This window comes from Equus quagga, chromosome 8 (genome assembly GCF_021613505.1).
Source record: "Equus quagga isolate Etosha38 chromosome 8, UCLA_HA_Equagga_1.0, whole genome shotgun sequence".
Lineage (NCBI taxonomy): Eukaryota > Metazoa > Chordata > Mammalia > Perissodactyla > Equidae > Equus > Equus quagga.
Window position 1 is genome coordinate 63,845,272 of NC_060274.1, and position 11,580 is coordinate 63,856,851.

Genomic DNA, 11,580 nt, shown 5'->3' on the forward strand with positions numbered 1-11,580 from the left:
TAGGGATTTCTCACCCTGTCTCAATCAAGAACATGGTCAAACTTCTGGGACTTTTATATTGCTGAATTAAGAGGGGAGTTACCAGGCTGGAGAACTTAAGCTTCCTCTAGTTTTATTTTATTTTGTGTTAAATAGACTCTTTTGTTTAGGGCAATTTTATGTTCACAGCAAAATTGAGAGGAAGGTACAGAGAGTTCCGGTATTTTATTTTTTAAGTAACCTTTTTATGTTATAGTGTTTTAGATTTATAGAAAGGTTTTGAAGTGCGTACATAGTTCCCATACCTCACACTCAGTTTCTCCCCGGTTATTAACATTTTACATTTTTACGGTACATTCCTCACCACTGAACCAATGTTGATATATTGATACATTATTACTAACTAAAATCCGATTACAAACTAAGATTTTGGGGCCAGCCTGGTGGCACGGTGGTCAAGTTCGTGTGCTCCGCTTTGGTGGCCTGGGGCTCACGGGTTCGTATTCCAGGTGTGGACCTATACACTGCTTATTAAGCCATCCTGTGGTGGTGTCTCACATGGAAGACAGAGGAAGATTGGCACAGATGTTAACTCAGGGCCAATCTTCCTCACCAAAAAAAAGAAGAAGAAGAAGAAGAAAGAAAGTAAGTAACTAAGATTTGGGTGCTAGGAGTGCTCATTGCTATTGGAGTGGCATTAATTCTAGGCCCTCATAGCTGACTGAGCAAGGAAATATGTGTGTATACTCACATGTATCTATTGACATATATATGAATATTTCTACACATATCCATCTGTATCTATATTACACTAATTATGAGTTCATATTTCTGTCTTCAACTCTAATCTTAATTTTCTTCCCTTGCTTCTCTGTAACTTCCTACAGCAACAGTGAGAAATGTCTCCCACCATCTGTCATCCATTTACTCAATTGTTTAATTTCACTGGACACGTAGAGTGGTTTCAGAATTGAAACAACTTTATCACCTAGAGTGCAGTGCTTATATTCCATTCTTTTTGCCTTTGGTCTTACAGACTCTCCTCATTTCCAAAGTCATGTAGGTCAGCACCTTTTCCTCCACCCTCTTCCGTGAGGTTGTTCCAGACATTAGTAATGCAGTTAGATTCTTCTGTCATATTCTGCATTCCATCCTGGGATTCCTCTGACCTAAATGATTTTTTAAATTTGCCTACAATAAGATTCACTCTTTGTGTTATAAAGTTCTATGGTCTTTGCCAAATGCATCGTCATGTGTCCATCATTACACTATCATACAAAGTAGTTTCATTACCCTAAAAAGTCCTGTGCTTCACTTATTCAACTCTCCCTGCCCTCACCCCCAAATCCCTGGCAATCACTGATCTGTTTACTGTCTCTAAAGTTTTGCCTTTTACAGATGTCATCTAAATAGAATCATACAGTATGCTGACTTTTCAAATTGACTTCTTTCACTTTGCGATATGCATTTGAGTCATCCACGTCTTGAGAACTCACTCCTTTTCGCTGTTTAGTAGTATTCCATCTTATAAATGTACCACAGTTTGTTTATTCATTCACCTATTGAAAGACATTTTGGCAACTTTCAATTTTTGGCTGTCATCAATAAAGCTGTTATAAACATTCACAAACAGGTTTTTGTGCAGCCATAGTTTTCAAATCAGTTGGTTTAATACCTAAGAGCATGATTGCTGGATCATATGGTTAGATTATGTTTAGCTTTGTAAGAAATTGCTCTCTGTCTTTCAAAGTGACTGTACCATGAGAAGTGCTGTTGCTCTACATTGTTGTCAGCACATAGTATTGTCAGTGTTTTGGACTTTAGCCATTCTAATAAGCATGCAGTGGTATCTTATTTTAATTTGCATTTCCCTCATGACAAATAATGTTGAGTATCTTTTCATATGCTTATTTGTCATTTGTGTATCTTCTTTGATGAAGCGTCTCTTCGTGTATGTTACCTATTTTTAAATGTGTTTGCTTTCTTATTATTGAATTTTAAGGGTTCCTTGTATATTTTGAATTTAAGTCCTTTATCAAATATGTGTTTTGCAAGCACACTCTTCCAGTCTATGACGTCTTTTCTTTCTCTTAACATTGTCTTGCACAGAACCAAAGTTTTAATTTTAATAAAGTCTGGCTTTTCAGTTTTATTCCTTCCGAGGTCATATTTTTTGTGTTATATTTAAAAACTCACCACCAAACCCAAGGCCACCAAGATTTTCTTTTATGTTTTCTTTTTAAAATATTTACAATTTTGTGTTTTACATTTAGGTCTATGATCCACTTTGAATTATTTTTTGTGAAAGGCATAAGATCTGTGTCTTAGTTAATCTTGGGGGTTTTTTTTGCATATAGATGTTTAATTATTCCAGCATTAATTGTTGAAAAGACTGTCTTTTCTCCATGGAATTGCTTTTACACATTTGTCAAAAATCAGTTAATATATTTATTTGGGTATGTTTTGAGGGCTCTCTATTATCAATTGATGTGTGTGTCTGTGCTTTTACCAATATCACACTGTCTTGCTTACTGCAGCTTTAGAGTCTTACAGTCTTGAAATCAAGTAGTATAAGTCCTTCAACTTTGTTCTTCTTCAATCAGTTGATATGATTACATGAGTTTTTCTTCTTTAGTGTGTTGGTATGGTAGATGACACTGATTGATTTTTGAGTGTTGTACCAGCTTTGCATGCCTAGAGAGTATCTCACTTGGCTGTGGTTATAGCTCTTTTTATACGTGATTGAATACAACTTGGTAATATTTTATTGATGATTTTTGCATTTATATTCATGACAGATATTAGACTGTTTTCTTTTCTTATAATGCTTTTGTCTCGTTTTGGTTATAGGTTAATACTGCTCTCACAGAATGAATTAGAAAGAGTTCCCTCTGCTTCTAACTTATGAAAGAGGTTGTTTGACAATTGATGCTGTTTTTTTCTTAGGTGTTTGGTGGAATGCACTAGTAAAATCATGTGCACTTGGTGCATTCTTTTTTGAAAAGTTATTAAGTAGGTTGTTAATTATCCAATTTCTTTACTGGATGTATAGCTATCAGATTATCTATTTCAACTAGTATGAATTTTGGTAATTTTTGTCTTTCAAAGAATTGGTCAATTTCCTCTTAGTCATCAAATTTGATGGCATAGTGTTGTTTCCTCCTGTTGTTTTCCGTTTAAGAAATATTTGACTATTGATTAGACTTATGTGGCACTGTACCAGAGTTGGGTATGGTGGAAACAAGAACTGAAGTTTCTGAGATAGAAACAGCTGACTTCTTGGCCAGATTCAGTAGAGGTAGACAATTCTTGAGTGACTAAACATTTGTACCTAGGAAATTGCTATGAGATCACTAGCAAAGATGTCCAAGTTCAAGCTTTGCATAGCAGGCACAGATCTCTTCCATCCCTTCTCTCTCTTTTACAGTCATCAGTCTGTAAAAGGTTTGGAAAACAGATAGAACAGCAGTTACTTGTGTACTCCAAAGGCCTAAGGGCTGTAGTTGACTGTTTTGGAATGTGAAAGACTCCTGGATCATTGTACAACCCTAAAGAAATAGGAACTCATAATGATTTGGGATAAAATTTGACATAGTATTGGGACTTAGAGCAAGTTAAATTTGATTTGGAAGAGTGGAATAATGTTATATTTCTTGAATTTCTTATGATGCAAAATTTGTACACACTATACACTGATCAATATATAATTATATTTTTATTTGTGTTATTTTAAAACCAATCTCTGTATTTGCCCGCTATATGCTAAGCCCCGTGAGAATAGAGACCAGTTTTGCTTTTGATTACCATTGTATTCCCAGAGCTTAGCTTTGTATTTGGCACATGATGGACACCTAACCAGTGTTAATTGAATTTATTTATAAAGAATGAATGATTGATGACTTCAGTGTCTAGTAGACTCTGTTGCAATCAGTTCTTCACAATACTCTAAACTTTATTGTCTCTTTTTACTTTTATCTTACCTACTGGATGAATCCACAACCTTAGATAAGTGTTACTTTTCATGCTTTCCTTGCCTGCATGTAGACGAGGGGTCAGAAAACTATAGTCCAGTCAAGGAGCTAAGAAAAGTTTTTACATTTTTAAAGAGTTGTTAAAAAGCCAAGAAAAATATGTGAAAAAGACCACATATGGTGCACAAAGCCTAAAATATTTGCTATCTGGCCTTTTACAAAAATAATAAAAAATTTGCTGACCCCTAATTCAGACTATTGAGTACATAATGGGGAAAATCACACAATTGAGCAGATTAATCAACAACCACTCTCTTCTCCCCACTGAACCAACTATATGTTCTCTTATCAGCTTATCCTCCTACTCTCTGACATTATTTCCAAGCTATTCTCTGTCCTCAAACCTCTGATCCTCTCATCTTTCCCCTTCTCTACAGATAAGTTTTATAGCCAAAAATATGATCTATCTACAACTCAAAGCATTTCCTCTTGTTATAATGGAGAACGTGTTTCTCTCCCTAGCTAGTAAAAGTCCCTCCACCTGTGCTCTGACCTCATCCTTTCCTGCTGGAGTGGACATATTGATGAGGATTATTTGGGGCTGGTTACTTTTGAAAGCTGCAGACAGGAAAGAGACTCTGAAAGGTGGCATTTGCTTGCCCTTTGATGAGAGACATTTCCATTTGTGAAGGAAGTCTCCATCTGTGGGGGTGTCTCCCTCTCTGCACCAGGAAGAAGGGGGTATGAACTTATCTCTAGAAACTCTTAATGGAGACGACTGTGCTTGTCTGGTAACCTCATGTAACTGACCCCTCCTCCCCCCAATATCCTTCTTTGTCTTTAGCTGAAGATGATATTTAAGGAGGTGGCTTCAGCCATTTACTTAATCTGATCTGATTCTTATCTAAAGTTATAGGACCACCCAATAACCAGACCCCATCTGCAGTGATACCATTTTAATGACTTTTTTTTACATATTCTTTCCTTTGTCTTGTAAAGAGATAACTCACATACCTATGCCTTAAATTTAGCCCTACCCTCAATCCATGTTGGCAGCAGCTCTTACTGCCCATGGATCCTGTCCCCATGGCAGCAGCACTTTACTGCCCATGGGTCCTGTCCCTCTGCTATTCCATACTATTCCCTAAATAAAAGAGCACTACTGCCAGACCTTGAGAGTCCAAGAAATCTTTCTTTCGACTCCTCGGCTCACTAAGCCTGCATCAATATGATTTGGTTTGCTACCATCCTTTTCTTTGGGATGTTATCCATGTTATCCTGCTCCATCTATCTGGTTCAAATTGGGCCAACTGTCACCACACTCCCATTCTTCTAGCCCCATGGGGAGGCACATGAGCCAGCTTAGGCAATTCAAATATTCCACCCTCATCTTTACAATGATTGATTTCAAAAAAGGTGTCTGACCAAAGCTGGGCCTTGTCTCTTTCCTGGGGAAGATGGCACTATCTTTTCCTCTTGAAGGGCCTCTCTGAAGAGCAAATACCAGAAGGAAGTGAAGAAGCACCACGTGAAGTTCTGGAGAAGGACATTCCAAGGCAGAAGAGACCTGCAAAGGTGGGAACAAATGTGGCCAACTCAAGAAGCAGCAAGAAAGCCAGTGTGGCTGGAGTGGAAAGAGTCAGGGGAGAGTGCTGGGGATGAGTCTGAAGAGGGAGATGTGGGTTAGATCTTGAAAACAGCAAAGAGTTTTGATTTTATTCCAAGAAAAGTGGGAAAGAATTGTCGGGTTTTTGCTGGCAAGAAATGTGATCTGATTTACATCATTGACTCCACTATGCTTCTTGAAATACTCTCTCTTCTTGGATTCTTCTGATTTTTCCTCTTAACTTTGTGACTTACTGCTTGTCAGTCTCACTCAAAGCCTCCTACTCAACCACTAACTACAAGTCCTTTTTGGTTTCTATCCCTCCTCTTTTCATTCCAAACTTTTTCTCAGACCCACACCCCTGGGGCTTCTGTGGCCATCTTTACTCTGACACTCCCAAGTTTAGATCCTGAGCAAGGTCTCTCTTCTGAGTTTTAGCTTTCACCTATGTGATTGCCTCTTTGACACGCCCACCTAGATGTTTCTTAAGCACTTCAAAACCAACATGAAAGTAACTGATTTTAAACCTCCGCCCTGAAACCTGCCTCTCCTCAGGGTATTGGCCTCTCAGTGAATGGGACAACTATCCACCCATGTGCTCAGATTATTGCAATACTCTTTCTCAATTTTTCTTTCTTATCTAGTCAATTACCAAACTCTGTTTAGTCTAGTTCTCATACATTTCTCAAATCTGGCTGCATTTCTTTATTCTCACTTTATTCCACAAGTGTACTGCTGCTAACTGCCCCCGACCTCTACAGATTTTTCTCTCTGTTTTCTCTCAAATCCACTCTACACAATGTAGCTCCAAGTGACTTTTTACAGTAACCAGAAATCATGCCACTATCCCCACCTAAATGCTTTTCACGACCTGTTGTTGACAGACTATAAAAGAAATGTTTGAGGCTTACTAGGCCTTTCACAGTTTGGTCTCTACTAATGTCTCCAATGTCGTCACCTGCCAATTTCACTTCTATTCCAGATTTCAGCACAGTCCTTCTTTCATTTCACTGAAACCACCAATTAGTTATCTGCCTTAATCACCCCACTGGCTGCACCCTTCGTGCTGCACTCCCCTCACCCCACCACCACTAGCTCTGCTTTTTGCCAGACTGCCTTTAATTTCTTCTCCACGCCTCAGGCTAAATGTCATTCTTCAGGGATGTCTTCCATGACTCACCTCTCTCCCACCACAGAGTAGATTAGGTCTTTTTCGACCCTTCTAGAACACTCTGAGTGTCTCATTTGTGCTGGTCATTATCCTCATAATTGTCAAAGAGTGAATATTTTATGTCTCTGCATAGTTAGGGCTCTTGGGGCAAATTTTGCTGCGACTTGGGTTAAAGGGCATATCTTGAAACTTAAAGATAACTGAATAGATAGTAAGAGACATGCTTCCCTTGAGAGGAGAGATGATAAGATCGGGAACCACAGAGTTGTTTTGGAATAAGACCTTGTGTGAAGTTCATTTCAGAGAAACTTGTCTTATGCCTCCCCTGGAAGCATGTATTTACATTCCAAAGAGTAACTCAGGATCCTTCCTATTCTCTCTCAAAGGTGAATTTGTGTATATTAGGGAGCAAAGTTTTCTCTTACTATCTCACGAGGGGAAAGAGGGGAACAGCCATCCCTCTTCTACATAAACTCTCAGATTCTTTTGGGGCTCTTCACCTATAGTACAGATCCCGGTATGTGTAAGGTGACATCTGGCTCTAATTCTATCATCTGAAAAGGGAGGAAGATTGGGGCCAGGGGAGCTGATGCAGTTCTTACTACAAGTACAAATAGTTCATCCCTACCCCAGAAGTCTTGTATCTAACTCTCAGGATAATATTTGCAACTATAGATACTAAAACCTATCAATATTTACAAATTTAATTTCTATGTTCACAAATAAACTATAATGTCCTCGAGCATAGGAATCCTTGTGATTCATCATGGTATTCCTAGTGCCTGGCAGCATGTGGTGCTTAAGAAATCTTTGTTGATCGCTTGTTGAATAAATAAGTGAATTGCCTCATGCCTGAGGAATGGTTAAGTGTCATTTAGTAGAAAGTGAGGGCTGGCCTAACAATTCAAAGCTTTCGATGGCTCTGCAAGTAGATGGGGCCTTCTGGTAACATTGTCTGAAGAAATCCAGGAGCCTGCAGCTGATCAGTTAGGCTCAGTGCTGATGAGACCAGGGGCAGTGTCGCGCTCCCCTGTAGATGAGTTATGGGTTATTCATTTGCATGACCTCAGACGTCACCCTGATTTGCTGCTGTGCTGGGTGTATTCCTCGACGAGGGACTGTTTCCTCAGAGCAAAGGCTCTGGAGTATACAACACCTGGAATCAAATCCCAGCTCTGTCCCTTAATAGAAGCAACTTGCTAGCCTTCTTTGTGGCTCAGTTTCTTATCTGTAAAATGGTTGGATAATAATGTGACAGATGTTGTGAGGATAAAAAAGTCCATTTATGCAAAGGAGTTACTAATATAATGGGTTGTGAGGGAAAAAATGAATTAATTAATGTAAAATCCTTAGAAAAATACCTGCCACATAATAAATTCTATAGACTTTTTTTTCCTATTTAATATTCAATTTAAAAAGGGTTCAGAGAGAGAAGAAAGAAGTCTACTGAAACCAATTTCTATTCTAATACATGAAATAAATATTTTTGGCCAATGACAGATACAGTTTCAGAAAATCAAGTCAACATTATAACCTATAGATTATCTTCGGTTAGGAAATCATTTCCTCAAGTTCAGTGGCAAGTTTTATCCCTAAAATAATTTCCCCCAAATTAGTGTGTGATAAGTAAAACCTGCCCAGAGCTATCTGGCTTATGTAAAAATAGGAATCACGTCTGACTCTATACGAAATGCAGGATATATTTTCAGTTCCAAACAAAGAACTATTGTCAGACATTCTAGGGAAAAAAAATTAGAAAATATTTTCTACTTCCCAAAAAGCCAGGAAAGTGTTTTCAAAGGGTTTTTCAAAAACTATATTTTATGCTTTTTTTTTCATTTGGAGATCTGCTTTCTCGAGATGAAATGTGATAGTTAGAAGGGGAAGGAGGTGGCCTAGCAAAAAACTGAAGCCTAATTGTTACTCTAATGTCTTAAGTCTCTCTTCAACAATTTGACAAACAACTATGGAGAGTGTGCTTGGGGCACAGCACTGTGTTAGGCCTTTGATGTGTTTATTTATAATGTGTAGCAAGCTGACTTCTCCTCGGTGTTCAGGGAGGTGCAGCCTTGTGCAGGGCTCTCAAAGGGACCTGGAAGAGTTAATAGCTCTCATGAGGTAACGCGTGGCACCACCATCCACCCAGTTTTTGGTTGGACGGCATTACCAAAGAGGTCAAAGTCTGGGTTTGATCCCTGCCTAAACAGCTTTCAGACTTACTCAGCAGGTTCAAGTCACAGACCATACTTTGACCTGAAAATCTAACCCCAGGGTCATAATCGGACAAAAGAACCTTATTATGAGAGCAAATTTGTTGCTATCATTGATATTGCATGCTCATACTGTATGACTTCATATCTGAAGGACAGTACTTTATTTTTATTGCTATCAACTCATTTGTATAGGAACTTAATATAAGGATCCAGTATCTAATACTTAAATAACATTATTGATAAAATAGCTAAAATCTATATAAATTTTATTATGTGCCTAGGACTGTAATAAATGCTTTACATATATTAACTCACTTTAATTTTCACAGCATCCCCATAAGGAAGATACTATAATATTATCTGTATTTCACAGATCAGAAAACTGAGGCAGAGAGAAGTTATGCAACTTCTCATGGCTGTTAAGTAGCAGAAGTGGGATGAAAATCTAATCAGTCTGGTTCCAGAGTCTACATCCCTGGCCACTCTGACACTTGGGTGAAAACCCACTGTTTTCACTCATCAACAAATATACCACAAATGCTCTATCTTATTTATTTGAATATTAAATTAATTTCTCACAAGAAAACTGTGCTGATTGCTTCATTGTATTTTGTAAATAAACTGACAGTGAAACACATAATCTTAAGACTTAGTCAACAGAACTCTTTTGATCCTTTTACTGTCCTGGCAAATGGCTCCTTGATGCCCCAGGTACCACATCCAGACATTGAAACTATCGCCAGTTGAGCTCCAACTTACCTTTCCCACCTTCTCTCCAGACACTTTCTTCATGGTCTTATTTTCACTTCCTCCACATAAATTGTCCTCTTTCCATCTAGTCACTTTAGCTTGAAATCACCTTTCCCTCTTTAACTTTGTACAGCAATTAATGTCAGTGCATTTGCCTGGCTATGTGTGTTAGGAATTATGACATCTCCTTTGTTGTTGACTGTTATTAAAATCTTTGGTCATGATTTAACTTCTTATGCATTTGTGTCTCTTTAACTCTTCAGAGGATTCTAAGCTCTTTGAAGGCAAATGCCTAGTTTTAGAGCTAAAATAAAAGGTGTAAGTTAGTTTATATGTCTATGTTACAGCCATGATCCATCTGGAAGTAAACATGGATCCTTCTCAGATTAATAAGAAATGCTGAGAGGCATTAAAAATATTAACATGAGTGGTTTTAGATCAATAGAATAATCGTTCAAATAGGAGTAGTTCTGTTGCTTTTCATCGTCTTCCTTCCCAACTCATCAGAAATATACTAATCCAGAAATATTTTTTGATGTCTACCGTACATGAGACAGGCTTAACATCATGGTGTTTATACAGGTCTGTGTAATTCATGGTCCTGGATGGCAGGGAACACACAATCTAGTTGGGTTTCTGGATTTTATATCTCTCTACAACACTTAACTAACAACCTTAGGTATTATGTGATAAATACTAAAATGGTCCTGACCATGTGAGAATTTAGAGGAGGAAGTTGAGAGAAGAGGGCACTTTGGACTGGGATGCTCAGTCCATGGAGGTGGGATTTGAGTTGAGTCTAGAAGGTTGAGCAGCATTTAGGAAAAAAAAGAGAAAAGAGAAAGGGCCTTTCAGGTAGGCATATTTACAATGAACAAAAGGAAATATGTTTGTTGTATATTTAGAAGATAATATACTGAGTAGTGATGGAAGATGTAAGTTGTAAGGTTGGTCATGTAGGTTGGATTGTAGAAAGCTATAAATATCAAATTCTTAGGCACTAGGAAGCCACTAAAGGATTTTGAGCTTGACAGCAATATTATGAGAAGCCTAGTTTGGACTGAAGAGACATTGGGAGCAGGGTATTCAGTAAAGAATTGTGAGAAAATATAGATTCAAAGACTTCAGAATTAGAAGTGCCTTCCTTAAACAGCTAGATCTCATTTAGGTAGAAGAGAAAACTCGGACTCAAAGAGAGAAAAAGAATTACCTAAGAACATGGTATAAGGTTTTTATTTTTGTTCTCGAATTATTTTTATTTCACTTTCAGATTACAAATCTATAATTTCAAACAAACTTTGTTATGCTTAAAAATGAATGTGAAGAAAAAGACTGAGTTAAGGGCAATTGCATCAAATATCAAGGTATATGTGGGGGCTAGAAACACATTAAAGGGCATAGTTTTAATGGAATTGATAAAAAACTCAAGACTTTGCCATTAAATAGATTATTTGTCTTAGATATTAAAGCATCCTTTTATATTTATGGAAAACAGTATGCTAGTAAATAATTCCCAGCTATATTGCATTATTTGACAATCAGTCCTGTGTTATTTTCACTACATTAAATGGTAGCAGTAAACATGAAAATGATGTCTGATAATCCGTTGATAAATTTTATTATTTTGTTGCTGGATTTATCACTAAGACAGCTCACATCATTTTCACATCATTTAGTAGATTCAACATGTTTTCAAGGCTACTGACATTTCTGTTGATTTTGAGTGGCTTTTAATGTTTATTTGCACTAGGGTAGGAACTGAAAAATCTCATTAAAAGACAGTTGCTCATTTCCATTAAGGGATCATGAAATATGGATGGTAATATTTTTTATCTGAGTCCAAGGTGAACGAGAAGGAAGAACATCATAAAATCTGAAACACTGACCTAT